The sequence below is a fragment of the Herpailurus yagouaroundi genome, unplaced genomic scaffold (genome assembly GCF_014898765.1).
Source record: "Herpailurus yagouaroundi ecotype Mexico unplaced genomic scaffold, PumYag 77, whole genome shotgun sequence".
NCBI lineage: Eukaryota > Metazoa > Chordata > Mammalia > Carnivora > Felidae > Herpailurus > Herpailurus yagouaroundi.
This window is the reverse complement of record NW_024412388.1, coordinates 89,282,218-89,295,064: the sequence shown is the minus strand read 5'-3', so window position 1 is coordinate 89,295,064 and position 12,847 is coordinate 89,282,218. Positions and strand designations below refer to the sequence as shown.

At 36.6% G+C, this 12,847-nt stretch overlaps 1 long non-coding RNA gene across 1 annotated transcript in view; it reads right to left on the bottom strand.

The window, feature by feature from the left end:
- LOC121027584 (uncharacterized) overlaps window positions 1–6,454 on the bottom strand; it is a 66,275-nt gene extending 59,821 nt beyond the window's left edge. Inside the window, exon 1 of the long non-coding RNA XR_005788809.1 lies at window positions 6,287–6,454. This is a non-coding gene — a long non-coding RNA (uncharacterized LOC121027584). The remainder of the gene's footprint in view (window positions 1–6,286) is intronic.
- Between the last annotated feature and the right edge of the window lie 6,393 nt (window positions 6,455–12,847).

The window sequence follows — 12,847 nt, the reverse complement described above, 5'->3', positions numbered from 1 at the left end:
ATTCATATGTATAAATATATTACTGTTTCTTTTTGTGTGTCTTAAACATTCTAAAATTTTCTTTATAGTATCACTTTCTTTTTTTGTTACATTTATTCTTATGTTCCTTATGGTTTTGTTTTTATTGTAAATTATATGTTTTTAAATTATCTTTTCCAAATTTGTTGGTGATTTTTAAGAATACCATTGATTTTGTACTGCTATCTTCTGTTTATCTTCCTTTCCTTCTTTTATAATTACTTAACATGGGCCATATGTCATTTAGTATTTTTTTAGGTTTATTTATTTATTTTGAGAAAAAGAGAGAGACAGAGTAAGAGGGGAGGGGCAGAGAGAAGGAAAGAGAGAGAATCCCAAGCAGGCTCTGCAACATCAGTGCATAGCCTGATGCCAGGCTTGAACTCTTGAACCGTGAGATCATGCCCTAAGCCAAAATCAAGAGCCAGAAACTTAACCGACTCAGCCACCCAGGCGCCCCTGTCATTTAGTTTTTGATTATTAACAATTTTTATTATGACTAGGTCTCAATTCAGCTAAAGCTCTCTATTTGTATGTTTGGGTTTAGGGGACCCATGTGAGCTGGGACAGCATCATTTTGTACACATTGTCTCAGGACACTTTTTTATCAAACCTTCTGTGTAAGCTCAAAGATCATTTATTTTCCTCATAGTACTTTTGCCTGTGTCTAAATATGTTTTTAAAATGAACAGAAAATCTGTATAGCTCATTACGAAGCTTTTTATTTTATAGGATTCCTTTGTGGCATTAGTGCATTTTGTTCCCCCAGGTTAACATGTAGAACTGGATTATCAAATCTAAGATCTTATTTTAGCATCAAGCTTTACTAATAATTTCAAAGATACAGTTAATTAGGAGGTTTAGACAAAACAGAGAAAAGCCTAAGATATCAACAACAGCTCTTCAGGTCCCACTTCCTGCACTGCACATGAATATCTGGCTCAGAAAAATAGATTGTGTCTCTAAATAAGGATTATAGAGTTATCTCACACATTGAAGATTTTAAGATATAAAACATCTCCATTTTAAATCTAAGAGAGTTGCATAACTTATAAAATATCACCATGCTTCATAGATTCTAGATTCTAGTTCTTATAGGTAACACTTAGCCAGGGACCCTCTACAAAGGGCATTTCAGAGATAAGGTTTCTTCCTCCCAACCAAATATCAGCAGAAAATTTCCCCAGAAATCTAGGTGACAGAAAAATTAGACCAGGTCACCTACCTCCTATTTTTCCTCCCGGGACATCTGACAGTCAAGAGAGTTAAGAGATTTCAAGTCAACTGCTTTAATTACTTCTAGATAGCCCTAAATGACTTTATACAATTATCTGGCTGATCATCAAACATATTCTTTGCTACTACTTCCAACTCTTAATAACTTCTGTGGAAAAAATAATTTTTCTTTGTGGCTTTTCTATTCTCACACTATGGAATAGGATTTGTGTATAGTTCCAAATCCCTGGTAGCTCACTGTTCAAAGAAAGAAATCTTTGATTAGATTTTTAAGGTCAGAGACCACCATATTTCTAAGAAGTTTGTGCCATGCACAAAATCTGTTGGTACTATTTCCTCTATAGATTATTCCAAATTCCACTTGATTGGCATTTCTATTCAGGTTCTTGTTTATTATTTGCTCTGGAAATCTCATAGTTTTATTAGAGATGAATGGAATTATAGTTTTGCTCTTTTTATTTTCTGTTTTCACCAAAGAGGGTGGTTGGAGTAGAAATATCTTTGTAATCTCCCAACATAAGAAAATGAAACATTGTTTTAAAGGCTTTCTACTGCTATAACTAAAATTTCTGTGATTTAAAGAAGTTTTGAAAAACAAGATTTTGCTTCAAACTCATGTATTTGATATTTTTGTAAATAAGCTTTTAAAAATTTGGAATTAACAAAGGCCCTATGTAAACTTCAAAAATATGCAAAAAGCTTTTGAAAAGCAAATGTTTATATTTTTAAATAATTTTTGGATGCTATCTGTAAATAATTTATAGACAAATATAAGAGTGAATAAAGGAAAAATAGGACTAAACTTTAGATTCACTTTTAACTATTTTAAATTAGTATCTACAGTGTGAAATTTTATATGCAGCAATAAGGAATTTAATTCATTTCAAAGATATAGTGAAAAATAACTGTATTTTACTATAAGCTCTTTTTTTACTATATATATATAAGGTCTTTTTTACTGTATATTGAATTAACACATGTATATGTTATAACATATATATATAACATACATATATATATATAAATAACTGTATTTCACTATAAGATCTTTTTTTTACTATATATGTATATAAGGTCTTTTTTACTGTATATTGAATTAACCTTTATATATATATATATGTAAAATAGTTATTTTTCATATATATATATAAAGGTTAATTCAACTGTATAATCAACTATATGTATAATCAACTATATATTGAATTGTTAATATTAACAATTGAAGGTTAATTCAATATATAGTTGATTATATATATATATATGTATATATATGTAAAGGTTAGTTCAATATACAGTAATAAAGACTTACATATACATAGTAAAAAAAGACCTTATAGTAAAATAGTTATTTTTCATGTATATATATAAAGGTTAATTACATATATATATACACATAGATATACATATATATATGTATATACACATATATGAAGGTTAATTCAATATATAGTATGTGTGTGTGTGTGTGTGTGTATATATATATATATATATATTTGGGTTAACCAGGGAATAAGATGCAAAATTCTCTGATCTTCAGGTAAATGCTGGCCAGATTTCAGTAAATGACAGGCTCTTCAGAGCAAAGGCCACAAGTTCTTTATGTTTTTACCTTTCATACCTAGCATTTTATCTTGCTGGTAGTAGTCACTCTTCCAATATGTGTGCCTGGTACTGCTGTCAAAAATGTGCTAGATATAGTTAAACAATATCTTTTTATTATCATTTTTCTAATAATTAGTATATTTTAATTATAATATTGGTACTTTTTCATATGTACCATCTCATTAATCTCTATGGACTCCAAATGTTATTTTCAATGAGTTAAAAGAAAATGATTTTTTCTTGGAAGGGGAATAGAAAATCTTCAGCAAAATAACACTTGTCAAAAAGGAGAGAAAGAGAAAAGGAAATATCCCACATTAAATTACAGAAAGGACTGGCATTGATAGATTACAAGTGCTTAAGATAGAATAGTGCAGAATTCCTAAAGTAACACCCAATTCTTATAAAATGTACCACTTGGAAACAGAGGTTCTATTTTACATCTCATTGCATCTGAAAAAGCAATCTTTTAGCACAGTCCCAACATCCTTTTTCAATTTCAATATGACATTTTATTCTGAGGTTAATAGATATTAATAATACGTACAACCACAGAATATCAGCTACAGCAAGACACTAAATATAGAGAAGGTAATTCTGTGGCTTCTCTTCCATTATGACACTATCACAGGGCCAAAATCTGACCAGATGTAAGATGTTTATACTTTAACTTATTCAGTCCACAACTGCACCATAGAGCATCTGAGAAAGCCCCCCAGGGACAGTATTTTACTGTCACATCTTTCCTGACTTAGTTTCCTCTCTCACAGAATTTCATAGGAACAAAAGTTTGGAAACTATTGGTGTATCATTGCAAAAGACTTAAATAAGATAAATTATTAAGTGTTAATAATTATCACAGTACTGAGTTAAAGTATATTTCAAAATATAAGGATTTATGCATTTAAATATTGTAACAACAGTACTGCTAACCCATAAATACATTAAAGTAAATAAGTGAAACAAGAAGTCAATTCCCAGAATTATTTATATGTATGTGCTCAAGGGTAGGGGCTTGAAGCAGAGTTAGGTGCTTAAGTGAGTCCAAAATAACCATCCCAGATAGTCAAAAAAGGAACCAAAGAATAAGTCTGATGATTTAAATAATTCTAATAGCTCTCTAATTTCTAACAGAGAATGATGGATCCACTGAGACTTCTGAAGTGTTCCTGCTTGCCTAAAGATATACCCCCATTCTATTTTAGTGTTAAGCTTCTGTAGTGTTAACCTGCATTGATCTAATCGTTTGTTGTTCTGAGGATAAGATGAGATAATGAAGCTGTATCTTAGAAGTTAGTTTATAAGTTTAATGCCTATAAGAATTCATGAACCCAATGTATCCAATCTTAAATGTTTTATTTTTTTGTGGTGGGATTCCCAACATGATCAGAAGCTGTAATAATGTAGAATTCCACCAATGAAGGACTGCAAGGGACAAGTCTCCTCTCCCTCCCAAGAAATCAAGGAACCTTGAGGCAAGTAGTCATAGAAAGAAAGGCAAAACCTGATCGAAGGTTTAAGGGATCAGAGTAATTCTGAGTACCATAATATTGCCTCCATCTTTCAAATTTTTTTTCACAAGTTCCCATAGATTAAACTATGCATATAAATTGATAATCATTGTGATATATCTGAATTAAAAGGCAACACTGATTTGAGACTCAAGCAACATGTCATTGTTGGAGGAAAGGAATTCAAAACAAGGCTTTGGCATATCAAGAGCTTCCATCCATCAGTAAGTACATAAGCTCTATTAGTGGTTTTGGCATAGAAGTATGGCTTCAATACATCATGGCCTTTTTACAAAGAGGCTTCGCATCAGCAAGGAAGGGGTTGGCAATCTATATTGGTCAAAAGACAATTTAACATTGTAGCTTAACAGGTACTGACGAAGCCATAAATACAAAGGAGAAAAATGGCAGGTGTCACATGGTTTACAAGAATACATTCATCCATGAGATATGGCATTTGTTCTTCCAGAGAATTTAGTATACTTTGAAGGGAAGTCTTCCTTCCTTTGAAGGAAACGAATGGCACAGTAATAGGTATAGTCAGAGTCTTAAGACATACGATGAAATATATAAAACTTGGGACACATTTTCACTGAGATCTGGGGGTTAATATGAATGCTTAAATGAGAAAACAAAAATGCTGGTTAAATAGCAACTTAATTCAGCAACTCTGCTCTTTCAGGAAAAATAACAAATGAATTATGCATCTAGGATATAGTGAAAAATTAAGATTATAAGAAAGTAGAGGATCCTTGAAAGATGTGGGGACATGTGTGTGCAAGCAAGGTGATATAAGTGAGTCCAGAAATGGGGCATTTTGGAGAAGGACTGCAGAAGAAAAGCCCGCAACTGGTGTTAGTATGAATGGTATAGATTTCAAGTGACAAACACAATCAAAATGACTCAAGCACAATGAAAATGTGTTAGTTTTGTAACTTGGAAGTACACATACACAGATGACTTCAGACTGGAATTAGGAGCTCAAACATTATCTCTGTCCATCTCTTGGCTCCGCCTTCTTATGTCTTGGCTATATTCTCAGGCAGGCTTTTCTCATGCAGTAGCAAAGCTGTTCAAACACACTGTCAAGCTTACATTCTACCAGGTCTGCAAACTCAGAGAAAAAAGTAAGCACTTTTTTCCTAACAGTTTAAGCCAAAGACCCACGGATGAGTCTTAACTGATTTGGCTTCATTTGTAAGCCTTATCAGAACCCAAACATTGTGACAGGGGAATGGAATGTGATAACAATCAGCATAGATCACATTCTTACCCCTGGAGATGAGATATGAGGTCAGCTGTGTCTTCACAGAATGGGTGAAACATGGCCTCCAGGTGGTTTCTTAATAGGAAGGTGATGCACAGTTACCAAAAAAGGAGGAAAAGATGCTTGACAGCTATATACAATAAATATTCATCACATGCACATGTTGAAGATTTCTAGGTCAGGTGACCCCAGATTGTACTATCACTAAGAGTTACTACTAACTAAAATAATTAATTATAAAAGGAAATTATAAAATCTTAGAATTGCTGTAGAGGAAAGTATGCACGTGTATGTAATGTCTAATATGTTGCTGATTCAGAATATCATATTTGTCCTGAAGTGTCCATGATAAAATTCACGTTTAGTTTTTTTATTTTATTTGTCTTTGATATTTTTCATTTGGATTGTTACTCCAAACTCTTTAGCTGTTAATGTTAAAGAAATAAACACCCATGTCTTTTGCCATATGACTTTGCAATTCCTATTATAATATAGAGTACATTTTCCCACTCAGCCAATGGATATTGAGCTTGACCATGTGTCTTGTTTTGACCAGTGGAATGCTTGCATATTGAGGCAAGCAAAGGTTTTAGATGTCCTTTCAAAGACTTGTTCCCTTGTATTTCTGCCTTGCACCATGAAAAGAACATACCTTGAGTAGCCACTGATTGAAGAAAGTGGATCAGATGTGACTTCACCCCCACAGCCAGGAGTCAAGCTCAGGTAAACCACAGCATGAAGGAGAGGCTAACCCAAATAACCTGCAGACTTGGGAGCAAAAACCATAATCATTTGTTACTTTAAATTACTGAGATTTTGAAATTGTTGATTATGTGGCATTACTATAGCAGAAAACCAAATATTAAAGTATTTACACTACTTGTGGGTTATATTCCACTTATTTTCAATATTGTATATTTTATAAAAATGGTGCTATTATAGAATGGTGCTGTTAAAAATAGTAAGAAAATGTTGACATGTAACAGTGGAAAATGAAATAGTAGGCAGTTACTGATAGTTAGTGGTTGGAAGACTTACAGAGAGCCTACTTACATATCTTCCCCATTATGATGTCAATAACTCACACCTCTGAGTTAAGACACCATATCTCCATATTTTTAAATAATTATTTAAATTCTTTTCATTAAAAAATTAATTCAGTTAATAAAAACTATATTAAGCTATTAACATCTACTAAATCTTTGGGGCAGTGAAAAGAGATAAATTCAATTTTCTTTGAAAACTCATTTCCTTTTCTCTTTTGGTTGCATACCAAGAAGCTGACACCACAAGTCTCACTGACCTCAATGGGAGAAGAGCAGTATTAGAAGCTGGACTAGAAGCCATCTTTTCCTTTCTTTTTTGTTTTATTTATTTTTTGAGTGAGAGACGGACAAACAGAGAGAGACAGATCCTGAGTGGGGGAGGGGCAGAGAGAGAAACACAGAATCTCAAGTAGGCTCCAGACTCTGAGTTGTCAGTACAGAGCCCGATGCAGGGTTTGAACTCATGAACTGCGAGATCATGACCTGAGACCAAGTCGGATACTTAACTGACTGAGCCACCCAGGCACCCCTAGAAGCCATCTTTTCTAACAAAGGCACTTCCTATTCCCTATTCCCTCTCCATATTTATGTGACATTGTGGGAGTGGGGGCCGCTCCCTTTTTACTGTAGTACTTTCTGTGGCCACCCAGTCCAGATGTGCTAGTCAAAGCATAACTGCCTGTGGAATAATGAAATGTCTACAATATATGTTTATAACATTCTTCAGTAAGCCTTTTTTTTTTTTTAATATTTACTGTAGTGAAATTAGAATCTCCTTTGAATGACAAACATGTTATTTTTTTTTAATTTTTTTTTTAACGTTTTTTTATTTTTGGGACAGAGAGAGACAGAGCATGAACGGGGGAGGGGCAGAGAGAGAGGGAGACACAGAATCGGAAACAGGCTCCAGGCTCTGAGCCATCAGCCCAGAGCCTGACGCGGGGCTCGAACTCACGGACCGCGAGATCGTGACCTGGCTGAAGTCGGACGCTTAACCGACTGCGCCACCCAGGCGCCCCAACAAACATGTTATTTTTTAAGATTAGTTAACAGCAACAAAAAGTTTTAATGGAAGAATTGTGGACCCTAAAATTGTAAAATTGCAGAATGCTCTTCTTAATGCATAATGGTAGGAGGAAAAGAAGACCAAAAATAATCATTAGGCAGGCAAAGGAATTCCAAAGAAAGCTAACCACTATAGAAAGTTCTGAAATTCTATTAAAATGTCACTAGCAAAGAATAATGAAAATATATAGATAGAAACTGTAATTAAGAAGCTATGTTTTCATATTCTTTTCCTTTTTTCTTTTTTCCTTTAAACTTGTTGATTTTAATACAAAATACTTATTCCCCTTCTAAAATACCAAAAAGCATGCAGATGGTTTTTCTCTACTTGTTTCTTTTCCTGAGGAATAGCTACATTTACAGAACACTTTGGTTTCACATTTACAGAACACTACCACTTCACTCACTAGAGAAAGTGGATAACATCTTCTTGATGTTTGGACAGAAATATTGGACACACTCCTCTTTCCCTTGTGAATGATTTACATGCTGATAAAATATTCTGTTTGTTTGTTTGTTTGTTTGTTTGTTTGTTTTCCTAGAGAGGCTTTGCTCCTCTCTAGGGGAGAGCCCTGCCCCATTTCAGGCTGTTGAGTGGGAATGCCTATCTAATTCTTCGGTTCACCATTAGAAATGCCACTTGCCCGTTGATACAAATCGTGTTCTCCTGTATCAGCTTTTTACTAGAGGCGATGTTTTGGTTTTTATCTTCCTTATTCTTGTTTGCTTTTTCAATTAGTTTGACTCCAAGACCCAGAAAAATGTACTACACATTGGGAAGCATCTAAGCCTGCATACAGTACCTCTAAAATATGTCCATATAGTATATCCAAAATTAAATCTCTATAAAATAAAACTGTATTTTTTGAGTGGAGTTAAGATGGTGGAGAAGTAGGGGAACTGGAATTCCCCTTGTCCCCACAGCTGTATTGAGGTCAGAACGCTTGGAATACCCAGGCATAGAGGCTGCAGAGTGACAAAAAAATTTCCACAGGTGGAAAGAGACAACTTGGCAGGACAAGTTGCGTGTTTGTGAATTGGGAGAGATAGAAAGAGCAGCATAGTAATGGAGTGGGGGAATGATGTTGGTGGAGAAATAAAAGGAAGAGAAGGGAGGCTGTAGAAGTGTGGTATTATATTTGGGTAAGAGAAAAACCTCTCTGGACCACAGACTGGGGAATGAAAAATACAAAGATACCAAGAAAGCCAGTTTCTACTTTGCAAACAGCCTTAGGAGCTACAGATTAGAGTTATCAGAGTTGCGTGGCTTTCTTCACACTGGAGCCGACCATGTGCGAGTGCCTGCAGAGGAGAGGAGTCAGCCCAGGAACCTCTTCACCAAATGCCACCCCTCCATGCTGGTAACTGCTTATCTACTGGAGTGAGATGGACACTGATGGAATCATACGGCCTCTTCTCCAGATGAGCACAGCCACCGGTTCCAGGCACCAACAGACAACTGTCCAGTTATTTTGTATGTTAGTCTGTTGTTGTTGTTGTTTTCTCTTTTCTTTCCATCTCTTCTCTCTTCCCTTTTTTTTCCTACCCGCCCCCTCCTTTTTTTTTTTCTTTCATTTGGAATCAAGCTCATAGTTTATGATATGATTTTTGGTCAATTCCTATTATTATATATCCTTTTTGTTCCCTTTCTCTGTCCTGGTTGTTTGTTTAAAATCATTTTTATTCTATTCTTTTTACACATTTTCTGTATCTCCTTCTTCTTTATTTTCCTCTCTCTCACTCTCTGGATTAAGACTTATAGTTTCCCTGATTCCCTGTCTTGTTTTTGTTTTTTCTTCCCCCCCCTTTCATTTTTCTCTTTGTACCAGATAAGTCTTCCCCTCCAACATACACTTTTTTCCCTTTTTTCCAGGGTTACTGCAATGAAAAAATCAAAGCACACCTGGTGAAAGGTCCAAACAATCCCCCACTGTGAGCAGTGGGATAGAATAGCCAAAGACACAACAGAGTGCATGCAACACACTCCAAAAACACTTCTTGAAGTGCTAGGCCCTGGAGAGAGGATGACCCCTTTTTAATATAGTAGTACTCACAGGTGTGGGACACATAACAAGTTATTAAAACACATAAAAGACAGAAATTGGAACACAGGGAGATTTGTGGAGAATGGAGTATCTCTGGATAGAAAGGAAGCTCCACATTCCTTCCCTATACCACATCCTATGCATCTCTTCTATCTGGATGTCCTTATCATATCCTTTAATGAACTGGTGAACAGAAATAGTCTTGGAATATGAAAAAGAACACAACAACTGAGAAACTTTTAGCATGACAAAAAGCAGTCATTGGACCATCAAGAACCCAAGTATTTTACCCATTTGAACCACTTTTGCTTTTGGAGCAACGGGACACTGAGGTAACTAAGACACGGTCTATCATAAATACAGTTGTGTCTAATTCCTCCTAAGCCATCCAAAGCAATGTCAGAGTAAAGAACCTCCTTTTGGAGGAGAGGCCAAGATGGCGGCACAGCATGGAAGCTTTTTTTGTGTCTCTCAACCCTGAAACACAGCCAGATCAACAATGAACCATCTGGCACACCTAGAAAACTGATCTGAGGATTAACACAGCAATCTGTACAACCTGAACCACAGAACTTGGCAGGTACACGGCATGGAGAGGTGAACCAGCAGGGAGAGAAGCCACAGAGGGCAGGGAGCTGGTTTTGCTTGTGGAGAGAGGTTGGAGACAGGGGAGGGGAGAGTATGGGAAAAGCACCCCCCCCCAAAAGTATCTGGAGAGAAAGGGGAAAAGTGGAAACAGCCACATGGACTCAACAAAAAAGGGATAAAGGAGAAAGGAGAAGGTTTAAATTTCATTAAGACTATACACAGGGAGCGCAGTCTGAAACTCCACAAGTTGATACCTGGCGGTGGGAAGGTTGATGCTCTGGTGGGAAGGGCAAATCCCTAGGAGCAGAGAGCAAGCTCCAAGGGGTCCATGGGCCACTGGGGAGTGGTACTTCCCCTGCAGGGAGGACATTTGGTAGAGGCTGTGAGGCCACCCCACAGGCAAAGGTCCCAGCAGACACCAGAGAACAATCACATTCACTGGTGTTGGAATAAGGAGGTTAATGAAGAAGCCTGGCACTAGATGGTGTTGTGATTTTCCATAACGCCTGAAATGCTGCTGTTACAAAATCACACGAACTTTTTTCTGGGGTGGGCTGGCACCCAGTCGCAGTCTCTGGGTACCAGCAGCAGCGCAGTCTACCAATGTTCCTGGGGGCAGGCTGGCACCTGGTCATTGCTCAGTTAGACCCTCCCCCAGAGGATCTGAGCAGCTGTTCCTCAGAAGTGAGGGGTTGAAGGAAGGGGCCAACATGGAGGAGAAGTAGGGGGATCCAAAGTTCCCATGTCTTTCAAACAAAGCCATGTTGATACCAAAGAATTTTGAAACCCAAGAGTCTGGGAGGAAAAGAGGCAGATTGTTTCCAGGGACCCACCTGGACAACCTAATGGGCCACAGGTGGGGAACCTCCAGGGAATGACAGCAGGCCCACAGTAGAGGCAGGACCCGCCTACAACAAACCACGTCCCTCCGCACCTGGTAACTGTGTATCTACGAGAGTGGGATTGACACCGATGAACCAGACAGCCCCTCCTCCAGAACAGCATGGTTGCATTGTCTGGTTTAATTCTCAGACAATTCTTATTATATAGATATATTCTTCCTTCCTTTTCTTCTTATCTCTTCCCTCCTCTAGTCTGGTTTCTCTGGTTGTTGTTTGTTTAAGCAGACATAATTAATCTATTCTCTTGATACATTCTACATATCCATATTTATTTTCCTTTCTCTCTCTCTGGATTAAGCCATATGGTTTCTCTACCTGGTCAATTTTTCTTTTTTTCTTTTTCCTGTCCCTGTCATTTCTCTCTTTGTATGGGATAAGGCCTCTTCCATCAGCACCACTTCCACCCTGTTTGTACTTGTAGCTGGTGTTTCTGGTTTTTTGTTTTGGGGTTTTTTTGAGTGTTTGCATGTGTGTTTGTTTGGTTTTATTTTTTGTTTTTTTTTGTTGTTGTTGTTTTTGTTTTTTTTTGTTTGCCTGTTTTCCTTTCCAGGGCTACTTCAACGAACAAATCAAAGCACACCTGGTGGAGGGTCTAAAACATCACTACAAGTAGAGAGATAAAGTAACCCAAGTCACAACAGTAGACAGAAAATAACTCACTCCAAAAAACACCTCCTGAAGGGCCAGGCCCTGAACACTGCATGACCCCTCTTTAATATAGTAGTGCTCGCAGGTGCAGGACACATAACAAGGTTTTAAAATGAATAAGGAACAGAGAACTAGCCAAAGTGATGAAACAGAAGATTTCTCCTCAAAAGAAAGTCCAGGAAGAAATGACAGCTAAATAATTGATCAAAACAGATATAAACAATGTAACTGTTGAACAGGAATTTAGAATAATAGTCTTAAGATTAATTGCTGGGCTTGAAAAAAGCATGGAAGAGAGCAGAGAATCTATTGCTGCAGAGATCAAGTAACTAAAAAAATAGTCATGATTAATTAAAAATGCTATAAATGAGATACAAAATAAATTAGAGGCGGTGACAGAGAGGATTGAAGAGGCAGAGGGGAGAATAGGTGAAATAGAAGATAAAATAATGGAAAAAGATGAAGCTGAGAAAAAGAGAGATAAAAATATTCTGGATCATGAGAGGAGAATTAGAGAACTAAGTGATTCAATGAAATGGAACAATATCTGTATCATAGGAGTTCCAAAAGAAGAAGAAAAAGAAGAGAGAGAGAGAAAGGGGCTGAAGGTGTACTTGAATAAATCATAGCTGAGAACTTCCCCAATCTGGGGAATGAAACAGACATTGAAATTCAGGAGGCACAGACAACTCCCTTCAGATGTAACTTGAATCGATTTCTGCATGACATATGATAGTGAAACTGGCAAAATACAAAGATAAAGAGAGAATTCTGAAAGCAGCTAGGGATAAACAGGTCTTAACCTACAAGGGTAGACACATAAGGGTAGCAGCAGACATATCTACTGAAATTTGGCAGACCAGAAAGGAGTGGCAGGAAATTTTCAATGTGATAAAAAGGAAAAATATGCAGCCAAGAA